The following is a 21,535-nucleotide window of genomic DNA, read 5'->3' on the forward strand; positions in this document are numbered from 1 at the left end:
TACAAGAAGCAGGGTGGCTCAGTATAAGCTTGGGCTTTGGCATCAGGTTGCGTGGGCTCAAATCCTGGCTTTCCCCCTTAGCAGCTGTGTGATTTAGGCACACAGTTTACCTCTCTGTGCCTCATTATCTTCATCTGTAAAATGGGAATAATACCAAAGTATCTGCCATTAGGATTGTCATGAGGATTGCATGAATTACTACTTGGAAGGGGCTTAGTGCAGTGTCCCTCATTGAAAGCCTTTGATGAGTGTTAGCTATTAGGATCACAGGGTCACAGAATATTATTAGGACAGGAAATGGAGTTTAGAAAGCACTTCCTAACACTTCATTTTTCAGATGAGGAGAGTGAGGCCAAGGAGTTAGCAGAACTCACCTAAGACTACACAGCGGGCTAGGCCAGAGTCTGGTTTAAAGCCCAGGCCTTCTCACTTCCCATGTGATGCTCTGGCCTTGCCACCCCACCTGATGCCCTGGGCAAGTACAGTCCTGGGAAGATGGCTTAAATCAGTAAATCCCGTAACATTTTTGCTTTCCATGGTTTGATTGCTATCAATCTTAGTCCATTTTGCTTCAGAACCATGTTCGGAGACCCATACTCATGAGTAGGTAGTATATATGTGTATCTTTGAGATAGAGGGTATGTACTAAAAGTTAAGATTTGGGGTTCTTTTCTTGATAGCATTTCCACTGAAGCTTTGACATGTGGAGGAGAAGAGAGTGAAAAAGCTTGTTATTGAGTATACATTTATGTGGGTAATCTTGCCTACTTCCTGATATCAAAACTTAAAATAACTGCATGGCTCATATCATTGTGCTACCTCCAGCACTGACACTATCTTCCCCGTCCCCACCAATTTATTCCTATTCCTATGTATGTGTTACAATCCCTAACAGAACACACAAGCCATCAAGGTGAGAGGATTGATACAGAATACAACAAATGTAATGACCTTGGGTCACAGTGATGGCAGAACTCACAAATTCGATCTGGTTAAGTGAGAAATGTGGAGATGTCCCGTGTGTCTGAAATGGCACTTGTGACTTTGTGATACCACTGAAGCATGATTACAGGGTATGAGCCTGGAATCCTGGTGCCACATGATACACTAACTGCCTTCTATTCTTGCCCTGTGTTCCTGGTCAGTTTTTCACAAAAGTCCGTTAAAACAAGTCAGCATCTTTTAAAATAACACATACATATCTTAGACACTTTCTTTTAACTGGAAGCATATAATGTGATTTGGTTGTTGGCCAAACTCTTAATATCAGGTATGAAGTATCTTCATTCAGTATGGGTCTGTGGATTGGGGTCCATGTCGTTTTTGCCTATATCTCACCCATGAGGCATTCGTTGCCTCAGATATCCAGTTTGGTTTCTTTGAAGTTGAAGTGAGGCTTTTAAAGACATTCATGAAGCAATGGGAGTGCAGAACCCTACAACTTTATGACTCCTTTCTCTAACCCTATTGTTGTCCACACAGTTTGAGAAAAAAACATGTTGAGCAACTTGCCTTTAAAGACATCTTTCCAAAATATCCAACTTAGAGAAGGAACAACTCTCTTTCTTTCCACGAGCGTATTTCATTGGTTCATATGGGTTTTTTTTTATGTTTTTATTTTTGAGAGAGTGCAAGCAGGGGAGGGGCAGAGAGATTGGAGGACAGAGGATCTGAAGTCGGATCTGCACTGACGGCAGAGAGCCTGATGGCGGACTCAAACTCACGAACCATGAGATCATGATCTGAGCCAAATTCAGATGACTAACCAACTGAGCCATCCAGGCACCCCTGGTTCATACAGTTTTTTTAATTACAATGGATATGAACAGGTTTGGAAACAAACATAAGTAACTCATAGTAAGCATGCAAGGTTAGAACAAAGGATCCAACATATTGGACATTTGCTTACTAATTGTGAGAGGTTAGCATTCCCTGGGTGGTCAGAGTGTTTTGCTTGTTTTATGAGCATCTGATGAGTGCTGGTCTGACTAGTGAGAGATCAGTCAAGAGACTTTCTAATATAGAACTTGCTTAGGAGTCTTTATCCTATGAGATTCTTGACTCTGTTCTTAATTCCTGGGCTCTCAGGACACTAATGACCTGACCATTCTGAAAAAACACTTTACCAAACCTTTCATCCAGGCAAATGGGCCAACTTTTCAGTCTCATGTACTGTCCATTGAGGACCAGCTTTCATGTGGAGGAGGAACTTTTCCTGACTTTGAGCCATTTTACTTTCTTCCCCAAGAAGTTCTCTGCTCTTCCTTATCTTTTTATTTCAAGTGGGTATCTTATTTTATTTTATTTTATTTTATTTTATTTTATTTTATTTTATTTTATTTTATTTTATTTTATTTTATTTATTTGTTTATTTATTTTGGGAGAGAATGAGCGAGCAAGCGAACAGGGGAAGGACAGAGAGAGAATCCCAAGCAGGCTCCCTAGTGACCATGCATAGCCCAATGCAGGGCTTGAACTCACGAGCCATGAGACCATGACCTGAGCCAAGATCAAGAATTGGAAGTTTAACTGACTGAGCCACCCAGGCGCCACTTACGAGTCCATACTATTGCATGGTATCTGAGTTTCTCAGAGTTGAGGTTTCAAATACAGAATATTTTCCTGTACATGTGACTGGGAAAATATGGTTATGCTTTCCTACAGTAGAAGGAGGTATGGGTATAAAACACATCTTTGTAGCTTGGCTTGTATTTTCTTCAGCCGCCTTCTCTGCTTAAAGAGCCAAGAGCTTGCCATGCGACTGTACCTCTTTGGAAGATTCGAGCTCAATGCTACATCCTTTCTCCTCTACAGAATAACTGTCTAACAGTATTGTAAACTTACGTCCAAATCTAGACCCTTCACCCACAGTCCTTGCAAGCAGCAGAGGCCATCAGTGCCGCCTTTGTCTCCTGCATCAGCCCATTACAAACAGCCTTGTATCAAGAATCTAGCTGCTTCCCATCACCCCATCACTACAGCGTGCGCCAGGCCAGTGTCCTGTCTCTCCTGGTTTCTCTGCCTTGGACTTGCTCCTTTAGTCTGTTCTCAAAATAGCAGCTGAAGGGATGCTTTTAAAACGGAATTCAGATCACATCACCGTAAGACTTACAAAGCCCTACAGGAAGCCACCCTCACTCTCCCTTTCTGCCCGTGTCTCCCTCTCTCTACTTCAGTATCTCCCTCCAGCTCCAGGGACTTTACATTTGCTATTCCTTTTGTCCGGAACACACTCTTCCACCAGTTAATGCACTGCTTTCTTGCTCACATTTTCTCACGTCTCTTCTGGAATATCGCCTTAGCTCCCATTCTTGCCATACTGCGGCTCTCCCTCCTTTATCTAGCTGGGTTGTTTTCATAGCATTGATCACTATTTACATATCATTTATTTGTTTATTCATTTCCTCTCCTGACATCCGGTAAACGTCCTGTTCACTGCTGCATCCCCAACATTTAGAATGGTCAGTGCCCAACATTCAGTAGGTGCTCGATAAATGCCCATTTTACTGAGGTCCTTATATTGATGGAATCAATAAATTCTAACCCAGGTGATAAATGTCTAACCCTCATTGCTATACACCTCCAGTTTTGTACAGTGTAGCTCCAAGAAAAATTAGGCAAACGCTCTTTACACAAGAAGCCTGAGAAAATGTGATGGAAAGATCTGGGATTCCATGGTGTTATTTTTAGAGTCACTTTGCAAGATGTCATGGGACTGTTGCTGAGAATCCATGACAAGACTAGAGGTTTTAACCTGGTGTATTTCCTCTCTCCAATTTAGATCATTATTTTTCTGCTTGCCTAAATCCTTCCCGTCATTCCAGTTAGAAAATTTAGCTTTTATTTCCTCTCCTTAAAAACCCTCTATTTAAAGGAATGGCTAACAGATTGCTAGCACTTCTTCCTCAAACACCTGTGCCTTTGGGTAATACGTGAGTATGATATGTAGCTTAGAATGCCCATGAGTAAAAGCAGTCACATGATGGTGGTTTCCAGTTTTTTTCTAAACTACAATAAAACCCGCCCCTCCCACACTCCCCTGCCCCCTCTCCCTCTCCTCCCCCTACCTCTGCAGATGATTCTCATCTCTGCAAATAATACTGACTATGACAACTGCATTCCTTAGTTAGAAACACAATTCCGGGGCAGGGGGGTGGTGCAGGGGGGTGGTGATGCCACCTGGGTGGCTCAGTCAGTTAAGCTTCTGACTTTTGATTGCAGCTCAGGTCATGATCTCACTCATGGGATCAAGCCCTGTGTCAGGCTCCCTGTTCAGCAGGTAGCCTGCTTAAGATTCTCTGTCTCCTTCAGCCTCTCTCCAGCTCACACTCACTCTCTCTCTCTAAAATAAATTAAAAAAAAAAAAAAGAATGCAACCAGCTTGGAAGGATTTTGTCTCTGGCTTGTTGAAGGGAGTTCAGATGTCTTTCATTACGTTACAGCTGGTGCGGCACAGCAAACTGAAATCACAGAGTCACTGTACATAAGATGGAAATGCAGCCCTCATTTAAAATCCCCAAAAATAAGTGTGTTATTTTATACTAAGTTGAATTTTACTTTGATTACAAAAATAAGCTGTTTTTATGAGGTTCAAAATGCAAAGATTTACACTGAATTTAGACAATTTCCAGACTGCTCATTATACTTCACGCAGGTTGTAAATATTTGGCAAACTCTATAAATTAGGCTTTGTAAGTAAGTCCTCAAATAAGCCCATCAGTAAGTACTATAGAAATTAAGTTACAAAACTGTTATGTGTTCTCTTTTGTTTACAAAAAAGGTAAAGTCAGATAATTTATTGCAGGTAATAAAATCTTAGTTTAGTAAATTGGGTTGAACACCAAGACCGCTTTGCTGAACTTGAATAATGTTGAGTGGAAGGCTTACTACAAAGGTTCATGGCAAAGGCCCTGTAGAACCTGTCTCCCCTCAGTTAGTTTTGTTGTTGTTGTTGTTGTTGTTGTTGTTTTTCCTCCCAAACACAGTTTCTCCTAGGGATCTGACCACTGGCCTCACCTTGGGAGCCTCTTAAAAATGCAAATTCCATGGGGTACCTGGGTGGCTCAGTCCATTAAACCTCTTTGGCTCAGGTCATGATCTGGCAGTTTGTGAGTTCGAGCCCCATGCCAGGCTCTGTGCTGACAGCTCAGATTCTGATATTCTCATTCTCTCTCTCTCTCTCAAAAATAAACAAACACCTAATTCTCTCAACCCATGGAATCTGAAATTCTGGGAGGCAGAACCCAGTAGTAATCTGTTTTAAACTAAACTGCCAGGTGATTCTGATGCAGGGTGACGTTTCAGTCCTGTTGGTTTAGCATACAAATGGACTTAGTCCAAAAACCACAGTGATTTTGAACTTACACAAGTTTTTATCAAATTGATTGACTACAGCAAACAGGTTAATCTATAGACCTGTGGATTCTACCGACCTAGCCATTGATTAGAATTCACTTGGTAAGAACACAAAAAACACCATTAAAATGAGTTAGTGTCTGTGACCCAAGCAATAGCTTTCTTTCAGAGCACTCCCTGTTAAGATGCTGTTTCTGGACATGCAGGTTTTTTAAAGTTTATTTATTTATTTTTGAGAGAGAAAAATGCATGAGTGAGGGAGGGGCAGAGAACAAGGGAAAGAGAGAATGGCAAGCAGGCTCTAGGCTGTCAGTGCAGAGCCCAATGCGGGGCTCAAATGCAGGAACCATGAAATCATGACCTGAGCCGAAGTCGGATGCTTAATCAACTAAGCCACCCAGGAGCCCCAGCGTACAATTTTAATTGTATTATATATGCCAGTCATTCTCAAAGTGTGGTCCTCAGACTAACAGCTCCAGCAGTACCTGGGAACTTAATCAGAGATGCAGATTCTCAGGCCCTGTCCCTACTGAATCTGTAACCAATTTTAGCTCTCCAGGCGGTTCTGGTGCACACCCAAGTGTGAGAAGCACTGCCCTGTGGTGAAGCTTAGCAAGGAGTGTTTATATCCTGCTTCTCTAACTCCTTGGTCTGCTACCCAGGCTCACCTGAGCCAATGCCTTTGGAATGCTAAAGTAGCTAAATTATTAATCTCAGCTTCCTGTGTTCTGATTGATTAAAGTTTTTCACCCCTTTGCCTCAGTGTTTTTTGAGGCTCAAGTCTGGGATAGGATGTGTGTGTGTTTGTGTTCTCATGTTTCCAAAACTGAAAGTTGACATGTTCTTGTTTTTATTTTAAACCGTTTTTGAACTCATGTGAAACAAAGCAGTGATGGCCGGTTAAAAAGCTCTCTTAAGGACAGAGCTGTGAATCAGCCAGTGTGTGGGTGCATGTTGTAAGCTTTAAGTGCCCTGTCCTTCCTAGGTGTTTTCTTCTTGCCAAATGAGGATAATGGAGTTCATTTGGCTTATTGCTGGGTTGAATTTAGAAACCATCATCCTCTCTCTGCCTCAGGAGGGAGGGCTGCCTTCATTGGTTAATCTGTGGAGTGGGTGAAACTTGTCTCCTTGGGCCTCCCACAACCGCCTTCCATCTCTCTTGCTCCCTCAGTTCTCATTGTGCTTGTAAAGACCGTCTGTCCCAGAACTCAGTACTTCAGTGTCTCATCCATGGTGGTGCTCTGTCAGCTCTGAACTTAGTGCTTCATTGCCATATCAACAAAATTTGTAGTTCCTTTAAACCACCAGTTTTAAACTCAGATGCCTACAGAAGCCAGGAAGATGATGTAAATAATGAAAAAATGCCAGGTGATGACAAGGGATAGTGTAGACAGTAGCGAGTTGGGGGGTACATACACCCTCTAGGGGGTGGAGGGCAGCATCTGCTTCAACCAGTTTTCCAACTATCTAAGAACATGGGCCTTAAGGTTGCTAGATTGTTGGAGATGCTGATATTTTGTCCGTAAGATACTAGACATCTGGATTTTTTTTACATGAAATCTGTTGTTAAAATGTTGACAAATATATTCATTTTTTAATGGTTTTTTTAACTGTATTTATTTTAAGAGAGACAGAGACAGCTCGAAATCAGGAGGGGCAGAGAGAGAGGGGGACAGAGAATCCAAAGCAGGCTCCACACTGTCAGCACAGAGCCTGATGTGGGGCTTGAACTCATGAATCCATGAGATCATGACCTGAGCCAATGCCAAGAGTTGGATGCTCAACCGACTGAGCCACCCAGGTGCCCTATGTTCATTTTTATTTTTTTTTTTTTTTTTTTTTTTTTTTAAATTTCTTTTCAACGTTTTTATTTATTTTTGAGACAGAGAGAGACAGAGCATGAACGGGGGAGGGGCAGAGAGAGAGGGAGACACAGAATCGGAAGCAGGCTCCAGGCTCCGAGCCATCAGCCCAGAGCCCGACGCGGGGCTCGAACTCACAGACTGTGAGATCGTGACCTGAGCCGAAGTCGGATGCTTAACCGACTGAGCCGCCCGGGCGCCCCTCATTTTTAAATGCCATGTATGCCAAATGACAGATCTGTCTGTGGCTCATTTAGAACCTTAGGTCTAGACCTCAGCCAACATGCAGCATGAATGTACTTACAGTAAGATGAATGCTGATATTTACCTAATGTGTTCATTTCACTGACATTTAATTTTTTTTTTAATTTTTTTTTCAACGTTTATTTATTTTGGGGACAGAGAGAGACAGAGCATGAACGGGGGAGGGGCAGAGAGAGAGGGAGACACAGAATCGGAAACAGGCCCCAGGCTCTGAGCCATCAGCCCAGAGCCTGACGCGGGGCTCGAACTCACGGACCGCGAGATCGTGACCTGGCTGAAGTTGGACGCTTAACCGACTGCGCCACCTAGGCGCCCCATCACTGACATTTTATTTTAAAATTTTTTTTTGAATGTTTATTTTTGGGACAGAGAGAGACAGAGCATGAACGGGAGAGGGGCAGAGAGAGAGGGAGACACAGAATCAGAAACAGGCTCCAGGCTCTGAGCCGTCAGCCCAGAGCCCGACGCGGGGCTCGAACTCCCGGACCGCGAGATCGTGACCTGGCTGAAGTCGGACGCTTAACCGACTGCGCCACCCAGGCGCCCCACTGACATTTTAAATAAAGATGCCTGTTGGGGCGCCTGGGTGGCTCAGTCGGTTAAGTGTCCAACTTCAACTCAGGTCATGATCTCACACGACTTATGGGTCCGGGTCCCATGTCAGGCTCTGTGCTGACGGCTCAGAGCCTGGAGCCTGCTTCAGATTCTGTGTCTCCCTCTCTCTCTGCCCCTCCCCAGCTCCCACTCTGCCTGTCCCACTCTCTCTCTCAAAAATAAATACACGTTAAAATTTTTTTAAAAAACTAAAAAAAAAAAAATGCCCATTTTTTTTTTCCTTTGTACCTTCATTCATCCAGGTATTCATCCAAGAATTGTGTGTGTGTGTGTGTGTGTGTGTGTGTGTGTGTGTGTGTGATGATTTCTAAGGTTGGACAAATCATTTCTACTACATGGGCTTTTTTATTCTCACAAACAAAAAAGAGTTGTACCAAGTGACCCTTAAAGTTATTTCCTTCTATAAGAGTTAAGGAATCTCTTTGCAAGAGAAAGTATATTAGATGCCGAGGACAGTATGGATCAGTTGTTTGGAGGGCACTTGTATATACGTGGAAGTCTTTGGTCTAATGTAGGTCACATCCCCATCTCTAAGGCCAGTCTTCAAACTGTTAGGATGGGAGGTTCTGTGGTTAGAGAGGGAGTGGGGGAGAAAAGTATTTCGGTAAAAGAGGCAGGACTTTGTACCCAAAAGAGGGAGGGCCTGCTGGTCCCCTTATGGTGATGTCCTCAGTGTGCAGTCACCCGAAGACAGAAGGCTGTGCATGTGGCAGGGTGAAGACACGAGTAGAGATTCAGAAGCAGAGGAATATTGTACCTGCAGTGGTAGATCCAGGGTGAAGACTGGAGTGAACACTTCTCATTGGGAAATTCGAAAGTCAGGCCAAGCCTGTGACCTGCTGGGAGTGCCAAGCTGAGATGCTTGTGGAATCCATCCTGATGATTCTAGGGAGGCAAGGGAAGGCCATGCCTGGTGTCATGGGAGGGATACAACATACTCTACATTCTCAGATCAACACATGGTAGTAACACGTGGCTGAGAGCATCTCTCCTCAGCATCTGGGTCTCAGCAGCAGCACCTGGGAACTCTGAGTGGAATCTCGGGCCCTGCCTCAGCCCTGAGGAATCGGAATCAGCATTTGAATAAGATTCCGAATGTACTTATGGTTTGAGAAGTCCTGAGATAGAATTCAAGAAAATCAGTTGTACTTGGCTGCAACCAGTTACCCATGGAGGGAGGCCTGAGACACCTCTGAACACGGAATCCAGAGAGCTTGTTCCTGGGTAAGGGGAGAGAAGCTATGGGGGAGACAGATTTTAAGTCTGATTAGCTGGGAGTATGATATACGGATACGGTTATCAAAAAGTGAGGGCCTAGTGACATCGAGACGGGGGAAAGGACAATAAATTTATTTAAAATAGGTTCTCTGAGAATGTGTATGCCACAGGTCCGGCTGTGGATCCTACAACATAAAGGAGCTCACTTGCTAGTTGGGGGCCCTCGGGCCGTGTCTGTGGACCAGCCAGCCCTGGCCTGCTGTCCCTGTGTTCTGCATCTGTAGCCCCTTGCCATTCTAAAAACACCTATCTTCGTGGGGTTTTTTTGTTTTTTGTTTTTTTGGAATTCTCAAATTTCTTTAGTAGTCAATGGTGGATTTTAACTATCGATTCTCATGGCACCAGACTTACTTCAAAGTTAAGCTCCTTGCCTGGGGCACCTGGGTGGATCAGTTGGTTAAGCGTCCAACTTCTCAGGTCATGATCTCATGGTTCCCGAGTATGAGCCCTGGCGTCGGGCTCGCTACCATCAGCATGGAGCCTGCTTGGGATCCTCTGTCTCCCTCTCTCTCTGCCCCCCCTGCCTGTGCGCTCTCGCTCTCTCAAAAATAAATAAACCTTTAAAAAGAAAAGAAGGTGCCTGGGTGGCTCAGTTGATTGAGCGTCCGACTTCAACTGAAGTCATGATCTCACGATTCATGGATTCGAGCTTGGCATAGGGCTCTGTGCTGACAACTCAGAGCCTGGAGCCTGCTTTGGATTCTGTGTCTCCCTCTCTCTCTGCCCCTCCCCTGCTCATTCTCTGTCTCTTTCTCCAAAATAAACGTTAAAAAAAAAAATAAAGCTCCTTGTCAAAGTTCACATTCAGGAACCGGACACTGGAGCTAGAAGAGATTTTGCTGTCCTTTTAGGCAGTTTTCTCACCTGCATCAGTGAGGTCTCTTTGGGGTAGTAAGAGGAGGAAAGTGTGACTTAGAGCCCCAGTCTGCAGCAACCCTGAGCACACCGGCAAATTCATTTTAAACATTTGCACAGACCATGCATTTTTGTATTGTTCACAAGCGTTTTCCGAAGGCAGAGGGAGTATTGCTTATGGTAGAGCGGGTACTTCCAGTACATTCGAGTAGAAAGTGCAGAAGAGGACACAGAGGAAAAGAACCACCCTCCCCCCCTCCGCCAGAGTGCATTACCCCGTCTTCTGTGTCTTTTTTTAAATTGAAGGGAAATTCACATAATGCAAAATGTGCCACTTAGAAGTAAGTGGACAATTTAGTGCCATTTAGTAGATCACAGTGTTGTGCAACAGCCCCTTCTGTCTAGTTCTAGAACCTATCGTCCAGCCCCCAAAGGAAACCCCATTCTTGATCCCTCCAATCCCATCCCAGCCACCCCAATGTGTCTTTTTAATTCACACAATTTTCTTTCATACACAGTTTGGCTCATACTGTTTATAGAGTTTAATGTACTGTATTTTATCATTTAAAATTTCTATCACGTGCATTTCCTTGGTCTTTAAAATCTTTTCTTGGGCTTCGGTGTAATTGTAAATCCCCATGATCTTTGAGGTAGGTTTTCTTGGTGTTACCAGCTCATCTTTAGAACGAGTCCCCTGGGTGCTCCTGTACAGAATGTGGGGGCTTTGTGAGGGACAAGTTTTCGTCGCAGGGGCCTGCCTTCTCCACCCCCTGTTGTGTTTCATGAACTGGACAGGTTTCCTAAGAGACTCTATGCTCTAGACCCAGCTCAGAGCCGCTCAGTTTGCCCTAATTGAGAGTGTTATCAAATGACTCCACCAAGGGAATGCAAAGTGAGTTACTCTAATTGCTCCAGAAGTATCATGTGACGTTTGGATTTCACCTTTTGGCCCTGGGAGAGAAAAATGTCACCGGCTTTAAACTGCTCCCCTCCTTAACGCATAGCTCCAGTTTTTTTTTTTTACTGCTGGCAGAAATTGCCACTGTGAACATAGTGTATGTGTAAAAAGAGCTTACATGTGTTCGTGTGTTTTCTGATCTTTAAAAAAATAGGATGAACGAGGAGATGGGTGGGACACCTCATCTGAGATGAGACCTTATTGCCTCTGAGCACTATAATCTGGGGCAAGTTTAATAATCAGGCTGGCAGAGGCCCCAGGGTGGTTCAGTCAGTTACGTGTCTGATTCTGATTTTCAGCTCAGGTAATGATTTCGTGGTTTGTGGGATGGAGTCCCACATCGGGCTCTGCGCTGACAGCAAAGAGCCTGCTTGGGATGTGATTCTCTCTCTCTTTCTCTCTCTGCCCCACCCCTGTTCACGCTTTCTCTGTCTCTCAAAGTAAAAATAAAAATAATCAGGAGCTGGGAAAGTGCAGCCTATGGGCCAAACCCAGCCCTCAGCCTTAGTTTTTGTATAGCCAGTGAGCTGAGAATGGCTTTTTACATTTTTAAAAAGTTGTTAACAAAACATAAAAACTATAAAACAGAGAATCATATGTGGCCTTCTTAAAGCCTAAACTATGTATATTCTGGCCCTTTACAGAAATGCTGACCAGTGACCCCCAATAATTACAGTAAGAACAGCAGCAATGGAATTTTTTAGTTTATATTGAATACCAGGTAATGTTCAAAGTGCTTTACATACATTATCTCATTTAACTCTCACAGCAGTCCTCTGGGCTGGGCATGATTATCATTTTGCAGAGGAAGAAATAGGCCCAGAGAGGTTGAGTAACTTGCCCAAGGTCACACAGCCAGTAAGTGGCAGAGCTCATGTCTTGAAGCCAGGCATCAGATTCACTCTAGATCCTGTATTCTGTTACTGCCCAACCACTTCTACCTGAACGTTGTATGATTTTACTCTACTGTTGAGGTAAAAGTTAACGTCCTTACCTGTAGACGTTGAAATCATAAGGCAGCCCTTCCCAAACTGGTGAACTGCAAAATAGATTCCTCACAAAAGCCTACATTTAAAGGAGGCTCCCTGGTCAATGAAGCACGAGAAAGCCTTGTTAGATTTCTTCACTGTAGTGCTCCATGAAGCACTATTATCCTGGTAGGAATCTCAGCCCCAGGGGGGTGGTATTCAGCTATTTACCAAACTGGTATTTTGTTGTTGTTTTTCTGTTGTTGTTGTTGTTGTTGTTGTTGTTGTTGTTGTTTTGTGGGATTTTTTGCCTGTTGAAGGCACACAAATGAAACTCTTCCAGAACTCTTGCTTTCCAGTAAACGGTCAACAAGCAAGGTCACAGAGGCATTCTCAGCCCCACATTTTCCCGGAAGTATGAAAGCAACGTAATCTAGGCATTCATTTGTTCATCTCTGTCATAAATATTCTTTTTTCTTTCCATTTTCCTGCTGTCACATTTCTTCTCTGACCTTCCCTCTTTCTTTCTTTCTTTCTTTCTTTCTTTCCTTCCTTCCTTCCTTCCTTCCTTCCTTCCTTCGCTTCCTTGCATGGGAAGTTTGGGGGAAAGATTTCCATAAAGGATGGGAAGGTAATGAAGGTTGGCCCCTTTTTAGCATCTTCTATAGCAAGTCCCTATTTAGTTTATAGGATTACCTATAGATTGGATTTGCCTGAGCTGTGTAGGTTGATGCTACATAGGCAAGAATTGGCCAGCAGCTCCTTGATGGGTTATGTTTATCACAGAGCCTCTGCGTGTAGAGATACCGTTAGTGTTCATTTTGGCATGTCTTGCATGTCTTAATTTGCCAGCTCTGTCAGCTGGTCCAGGTCAGGAGGAATGTGACTTCAGAGCTTGACAATACAGGCATCAGCCAGAGAAACCACTTCACGAATACCTTTTAATTCACCAGCCATTTGCTCTTCCTTTACCACCAGGATTTTTGCAGATTTGACAGCTGTGACCAAAAGTGTGCTTTCACAAAACTGGTTTCTGACTGGCATAGGGTAATGCTCTTGGTTTTCTTAATATCTTAAAATTCTTCAGTTAATCTAGAGTTCTCTTTGCAGATGCCAAAAAAATGTTGCATAAAATAAAGCAAATATCTCATTTTGTTTGTGAATCAGTTCTAGAGTTTGTAAGATTGGAGCTGCTTGCTCTGTTAAGTCAGGAAAGAGCATTGTATGTCGTTATAAAGTCTGTAGGCATAAATGAACCTAAGGCATTAATGTATTCTGAGTGTATAGATGTACCTCCATTTTTAGTTTGTGTTTCTTCAGCTGGGTCTGTGAAATAAACTGACAAAAGACAAATTAACAGAGAAAAGGCATACAGATTTATTAATTTTATGTGCGTGGCGCAACACAGAAGGAATTAAATAGCCAAAGGAGCAGGGATATTTAACAGTTTGTACCTCCTCTTAGCAGGGGAAAGAAAGGGGCAAAGGCTACTTACAGGAGAACAAAAGACTTTTAGGAAAGATAAATGAGCCCTGAGAATAGATGGACATGAGAATTTTATGACCATTTCTGTTAGAGTGTGGTGCCAAGTTTTCATCTTCCAGAAGGGAAGGTTAGAGCCACTCCTGGATCTAGATTTATGACAGTGTGGTTCTTTCAGGCAGGATCTGCTTTTAGTCACAAAAGGGATTTCAGGAATTCAGATGCCTTCAGCTCAAAATAATTTTTGGACCAAAGCGTCATATTTTGGGGTGGCGTATCTTGATTCCCTTCAACAGTGTATTTATTGGAGTACATATCTGGAATTAGATGTGCTATTTGAGACAAGGTACTATAGATACACTAGGACAGCTTAGGCAATGCAAAAATTGCCTCTTGGAATGATAATGAACAGAATCCAGTTGGTAGGGGAATTTGACACTTCAGCTTCTGAACGATGATCCAGAACAGCACGATGTCCTCCCATTTCTTATGACTATTTAGAGGTTCTTTTTGACCTAACTACCCAGTGTTGTCAAGATAACCAGCCAGGCTAAGAGGCTGTTTTGACTATCTGTGAGTGCCTACACTAGTTTTGACTAGAAAAAGATAAATATTATCCAGGCCCATCCAAATTTATCTTTCAAACACAGCCACATATACTCCTTCCTGGCAGCTAATTTCCTGCCCAAATACTCGTTTGGCATGCTCTGAAGGTGATTTAAGAATTAGAGGGCTTTGGGGTACCTGGGTGGCTCAGTCAGTGGTTAGGTGACCTACTTTGGCTCAGGTCATGATCTCACAGTTTATGGGTTCAAGCTCTGCTTTGGGCTCTGTCTGATAGCTCAGAGCCTGGAGCCTGCTTCAGATTCTGTATCTCCCTCTCTCTCTGCCCCTCACCAACTTGTGTGCGCACGTGTGTGTGTGTGTGTGTGTGTGTACTCTCAAAAATAAATTAACAGATGTAAAAAAGAAAAAGCATCAGATGGCACTTAATGCCTTCCTCCTTTTACCTTGATCAGTTTTACTCTGTGGATGGAGAACAGCAGATGAAAAACTTGTATTTTCTGGAAGGTGCTCAGATGATGTCAAGAGAAAAGGACCCCAGTTGTTCTTCCTTTTTTCTTCTCTTGGGTCTTTTAGATTTGAAAAGTTTATCAGAATTATTATTGACTTCCCAAGGGCTTTTGAGATTACCATTTAGCTGTCTCTCTACTGAGCTTTTGTTTTTTCTGCGAAATTCCCAATTGCTGTTTGGATGCCAGTTTCAGTAGTTCACTATTGGTCATTAGTACAGGCTCCTTAATTTCCCCTTTGATCCTGGGTTTTTTCTGCTGAATTGTATCTAGGATTGCCAAATTTAGCTCCTTGATTATGCGTGAGAGTCCTCCGCTTCTCTGTTATCTTGTACTCCTCTCTCTCAGGGTAGCAACTGTGGTGACTTTCAGGCTCCGATGCCCGATTCATTCTTGCCATCAAGGCTGTCTTTGTCTCCCACTTTGCCTTCTGTCCCAGGCCAGAAGGGAATTTCCAGCACTGTCATGGATATCTCCTATGACTGACACTGTATGACTGTGATCTCTATCAATTAACCTTTCCTTTCCTTTGTGTTTTGGGCAGCCAGGAGTGCCTGAGGAATATCACACAGGTCCCACCTGGGGGTGGGGATGTGCTAGCTTGTGCTTTGTCCTCAGCCTGACTCAAGCTCCCTCATCCACAGGACCAGTGGTGGTGTGGGTTATGTTTTGATCATGTACCCCAGCTCTGGGAAACAGACTTCTGTCTTGCTTCTCTACCGGTTCTCCAATAAGTGTTCTTCCCAAAGCCCAGGCCTGTCCAGATTCTCTGCTTGCCTCTCTCAGAACCTGGGGGAGCTGTCACTTCTAACTGGCATCCGCAGGGCCATCTCTTGCTGCCTCCTGAGATCCTGGAATGTTGCCAGCAGCTGGATTTCCTGTGGAACATCCTTTGAACCAACTTCCTTCTGGCTGCCTGCTCTGCATTTGCAATGCTTGTAACTTTCCTTGCAATGCTTTAGCACAGGGGTGCCTGGGTGGCTCAGTCAGTTAAGTGTCAGACTTCAGGTCATGATCTCACTGTTCGTGAGTTCAAGCCCCACATTGGGCTCTGTGCTGACAGCTCAGAGCCTGGAACCTGCTTTGGATTCTGTGTCTCCCTCTCTCTCTCTGCCCCTCCTCTCTCTCTCTCTCTCTCTCTCTCTCTCTCTCTCTGTCTCTCTCAAAAATAAGTAAACATTAAAAAAAATTTTTTTAAATATTTTAACACATGTGTGTGTGAATTTAAACCAAAACAGGGCAACGAAGGTTTAAAATTTGAAGTGTCTCAATTGGCAGTCCTCACCCTAAGGGTGGTTAGTTAGCATTTGAAAGACTTGAATCAAAAGCTTCTAGGCCATTCATTATATTTAAATTATACCTCAATAAAATTGTTTAAAAACAAAACTAGACAAGCCTATCCTCCTGTGGCCACCTCCACACCCTCTTCAGTTATCTGTATCTGTGATCAGTACCAGATGCTCCATACTAGGACTGCATGATTGTCATCTGGAGGGCCTGTTGAAGTGCAGGTTGCTGGGCCCCATTCCCAGAGTGGCTGTGTGGGTAGATTTTGGGTGGGACCTGAGAATTGGCATTTCTTCTTCTTCTTCTTCCTCCTCCTCCTCCTCTTCTTCTTCTTCTTCTTCTTCTTTTTTAATGTTCATTTATTTTTGAGAGAGAGACAGAGAGCAAGCAGGGGAAGGGCAGAGAGAGAGGGAGATACAGAATCCAAAGCAGGCTCCAGGCTCTGAACTGTCAGCACAGAGCCCGACCCAGGACTCAAACCCACAACTATGAGATCATGACCTGAACTAAAGTCGGATGCTTAACTGACTGAGCCACCCAAGCACCCCTCTTTTTTTTTTTTTAAGTTTGTTTATTTTGAGAGAGAGAGAGTGCAAGTAGGGGAGGGGCAGAGAGACAGGGAGACAGAATCCCAAGTAGGCTTCACACTGTCAGTGCAGAGCCCATCTTGGGGCTCGAACTCATGAACCATGAGATTGTGACCTGAGCTGATAGCAAGAGTTGGACATTTAGCTGACTGAGCCACCCAGGTGCCCCACTTCCAGCTTTCTAAACTGTCCTATAAGCTCCCCAGGGGTTCCAATGTACAGCCAGCTCTAGAAACTACTAATCTGGTCTCTGAGTGATATCCACGTAGTTTACTTATAACAGTGTACCAGCTGAAAATGTCTTGCTTCCCCTGTCCTCAAAGTTAAATATTGACAATTTAATGGCAACTAATCCTAACTTATCTTAACAGCTAAAATTATTCACCTTGCATATAGGGACCCATAAGAGAAAACACGTAGGATTCTACCTACAGTGTCTTTATTTTAGAGTCTGAACCCCTTTAAAGCTCAAATGCCTGTCTGAAACCAAGTTTCTAGTTTAATGTGTAATGATATAGGTACTCCACTGATTATTCATCTGGAGATATGTGAAACGTTGCAATTTTACATCTTAAGCACCTTATAAAGGGTCTTGTCCTACTGCAACCTTAGACCCTGTGGAGATCTTTACTTGAAAAGCTTCATAGTTTGCCCCTAGTGCATGGTGTAAGGGAGGAAAAATAAATTTCCCTCTACCCTTCTGAGTTCTTGGCTGAGATACCCACCTTTAATAAAAAGAGATTAACGGGAGAAAACCAAATTTAATTATGTGTGTACAAGAGCCCCACAAGACAAGAAAGGCTCTCTGATAATCAGATAATTGAGGTTTATATGCCATCCTGAGCCAAGGAGAAGAAGGGGGTAAGGGTCTGGAGTTTCAAAGGCAAGGGACACAATCGGGGGCACCTAAGTGGCTCAGTCAGTTAAGTGTCCAACTCTTGATTTCAACTCAGGTCATGATTTCACGGTTTGTGAGTTTGAGCCTTGCATAGGGCTCCTTGCTGACTGTGGAGTCTGCTTGGGACTCTTTCTCTCTTCCTTTTTCTATGCCCTTCCCTTGCTTATGTGCATTCTCGCTCCCAAAATAAATAAATGAATTTAAAAAGAAAAAGGCAAAGACAATTCACAGGAAGATGGGAAGGGCAAATGTTTGGTAAACAAATCATTATCATGCTCTTTGGAGAAGACCTTCTTTTTGTATTTTTTTTAATTTGTTTATTTTTGAGAGAGACAGAGCATGAGCAGGAGAAGGGCAGAGAGAGAGGGAGACACAGAATCCTAAGCAGACTCCAGACCCCGAGCTATCTGCAGAGAGCCTGATGCAGGGCTCGAACTCAGGAGCTGTGCGATCATTACCTGAGCTGAAGTCAGCTACTCAAATGACTGAGCCACCCAGGCGCCCCCGAACAAGACCTTCTTATGTTAAAAAAAAGAAAAACAGAAAAAACTGTTGTCTTTGGTAATAGCTCTCTTCCTCGTACAAGCCCCCTAACTAAATTCTTTTAGGCAGTTAAGAGAGAGGTAAAAAGCTCTTCTTGAGTTCATTGGGCCTTGATTGTCTTCAGCTCAAGGAAATCCACATGCCAGAGTGGCACATTCTGGGGTTGTCTGCCCTGGAAAAGATTAAAAAATGAGAGGACCCTAACAAGAACAGCATGCCAGGGAAGTGCAAAGACTGCTGATTTGGACATCCAAATTGATCCTTCGGGCTGGTTCCCTGCATGCAGGCTGCGCTGGCCCACTCACGAAGGCCAGACCAGAGGGAGGCACCCAGTGTAATAGGAATCATAGGGTGGGTGTGTCATCACTGAGCCAATGAGGGTGCTCAAGATGTGTCAGGGAACGACCCTTCTAGAAACATGCAGCCCTGGGCTTGAAGGTGCATCTTTTGGGGCATGATGTAGACTGTTAACATATGTGCTTATTTTCAGCAATTCAAGAAAACTTATCTAAGTTGCCTTTTTGTTTTGTTTTTGTTTTTGGCTTCTTTTAATCTGAAAACATTCAAAGAAGTTCATGTGCCTCTAGCTCACCCCTAGTGCAACTTCCCAACTAAACTCTGGGGTTCTACTGACACCTGCTGGCATCTCATCTATTTTATGTTGAAAACAACAAAACAAAACACTTCACCTATTTCCTTAAGTCTTTTGGCCTTAATATGCTAGATGTGCATTATCTGGAAGACAGGAGAAAGGAGGAAAGTCCTGATGGGACCTTGTCATGCCAAGGAGGGAGATGTGTGAACAAGCCCTAAGAGGGGCTGATAACAAAGTTCTTCCTGCCTCTCAGCTCTGCACCAGCTGCTCTGTGATCTTGGGCAAGGCCCTTGACCCTCACTTCTATCATCTCAGAAGAAGCAACAACCTCCCCCATCCCAGCGCCCTTTAGGGCTCGTGAGGATTCTGTTGGCATTTCCCCCTAACTAATGCACGAGTACTGTCACTGGACTGATGACCTCAAAGGTCACGCATGGAGACCTTTCGGTCACAACAAACAAGAACCTTCACCAGCATTGTATTTTCAAAAGATGGATGAAAGTTGTTTCAGCCTCCTCAAAGCCTGGTATCTCTATAATTTATTTTTAGAAACAACTACATCAGAATGCTCAGAAAAAGCCGGTGAACAGTCTCGGATTGTCCACTTTTTTATCCCTGGAAACCATGGACTCTGTGTTTTGGAACACGTAACAAGCCTTCAGGTTGAGAAAATGCCTCCCAGTTAATGGCAACCAAATTATTTGCTTTTCTGTCTTCTCTTGGGAAACTGGGTGTGAGCCTGTAGTTTATTAGCCCAATAACAGGTTACTTGATAGTCCCCAGGGAATTATACTCCCATATTTAATCTGACAGAGGAAGTGAAGGCTGCTGATGAAAATAATTGAGCATTTCTTTAATGCTACTATTGCCTTTCTTCCTCATGCCTCAGGATCCTGGTTTCACCATCAGGAGGCTTTCAATGCTGTTTACGTCCTCAGGAAATAGCCTTTTCTAGTTGTGGAAGGAAATTTACCTCTCATGGCTCCTAAGTCCTTCTTTAGAAAGCCGTTAGGTATGATTGAAGCATAAAGAAGAAAGCCAAAACTCTCTATTAGATTCACATCCACCAGGATAGCTACTGTCAGCATGAAAACAAAACGGAAAATAACAGGTGCCAACAAGGATGTGGAGAAATTGGAACCCCTGTTCACTGTTGGTGGGAATGTAAAATAACACAGCTGCCATGGGGAACAGAATGGTGGTTCCTCAAAAATTAAAAACAGAGGGGTACCTGAGTGGCTCAGTAGGTCAAGCGTCCAACTCTTGGTCTCTGCTCAGGTCATGATCACGGTTTGTGAGTTTGGGCCTCACGTCAGTCTCTGCACTGACAATGCACAGCCTGCTTGGGATTCTCTGTCCCCTCTTTCTCTGTGTCTATCCCACTTGCACTTGATCTCAAAATAAATAAACTTTAAAATTTTTTTTAATGAAAAATAGAATTACTACTTGGTCCAGTAATTCCACCTCAGAGTATCCAAAAAAACTGAAAGCAGGAACTTGATGAAATATTTGTGCACCCCTGTTCATAGAAGCATCGTTTGCGATAGCCACATTAATCACAATAGCAACCCAAGTGTCCATTAGCAGGTGAATGAATACACCAAATGTGGTCTACACCTACAATGGAATATTATTCAGCCTTAAAAATGAAGGATGTTCTGTCACCTGTTGCAGCCTGCCTGAGCCTTGAGGACATTATGCCAAGTGAAATAGGGCAAATTTGTCAAAGGGCAAATACTGTATGGCTCCATTTGTAAGGAGAACCTAGAATAGGCACATTCATAGGGACAGAAAGTAGAATCGTGGCTGCTAGGGTTGGGGGTGGGGAGAGGAAAACGGGGAGTTGTTTAAGGGGGAGAGAGGTTCAGTTTTGCAAGAAGAAAGAAGTTCTGGAGATGGATGGTGGTGAAGGCTACATAGCAGTGTGAATGTTATTTAATGCCATTGAACTAACTGTTCCTTAAGAATGGTTAAGATGACATTTTTAATGTTGTTATTTTCTCACAGTAGATTAAAACCACACACATTTGATAGAACTCAGTCTTTACCACTGGCCTTTGAATGACTAAATCACTAGTATTATGTTGTGCTGTCTGGCAGAATGTTCTATAATGATGGGAATGTTCTTTATATGTGCTGTCTGATATGGTAGGCACTAGCCCCACGTTGGCTTTGGAGCACTTGAAATGGGGTTAGTGAAAGGGAAGCACTGAGTTTTACTTTTATGCAGTTTAAATAGCCACATGTGGCTAGTGGCTACCATACTGGACAGTGCAGATTGAATATACATCTATATTACTGTCGACTCCAAATTTTTTCCCCTTCCTCAGCACAAAGCTATAGCAGTCACGCTATGAACCAAAGAAGGGGAGGTACTGGCTTTTGTGGAGGCCCCAGCTCTGTTTTAACCCCCAATGTCAATTTGTTACAAAGCAGGTTGCCAAGAGTGTGATTCTTTATTTTAGCAACTTGGTATGGCATTCATTGGCATCAGTTGTTGGACCCAAGGGCAGAGTTGGCCTTAATTCATAGGCTAGCCTTTTCTAGTAGAATGTCCTTAAGAGACCCAAATTCCTTTATTGCCATGCAGTCTTCCTTCACTTTTCCTTGTAAATCCATGGAGTGATGTTATGAGCTAAAACTGAGGTCCAAATCCTTAAACAGAAATTATGTAAGCACTTCACTGTTTGCTCTGGATACCCTGGCAATCAGTACATGCTTTACTTTTTAAGGCTTTGCTGGAAAACACAGACAGGTAAGATATGTAAGAAATTCTTAGATTGAAATAGAATCACATGATAAAATTGATGAACCCCAAATGCTCTCATCTTCTAAAATGGGAATAGCTAAATATGTCATAGTGTATTGTATAATGTTGCTTAGAAATAATGAAGATTGCCAGCGGCTGAAAAAGG

The 21,535-nt window shown here is 43.4% G+C and overlaps 1 protein-coding gene across 1 annotated transcript in view; it reads left to right on the forward strand.

Annotated features, from left to right (window-relative positions):
* Nucleotides 1–21,535, forward strand: part of PLCB4 (phospholipase C beta 4) — a 340,960-nt gene that overhangs the window by 204,177 nt on the left and 115,248 nt on the right. The gene's annotated exons all lie outside the window — the stretch shown is intronic.

The sequence above is a fragment of the Lynx rufus genome, unplaced genomic scaffold, assembly GCF_022079265.1.
Source record: "Lynx rufus isolate CCGP_SWC_20201006 ecotype Redwood Valley unplaced genomic scaffold, mLynRuf1.p SCAF_8, whole genome shotgun sequence".
Lineage (NCBI taxonomy): Eukaryota > Metazoa > Chordata > Mammalia > Carnivora > Felidae > Lynx > Lynx rufus.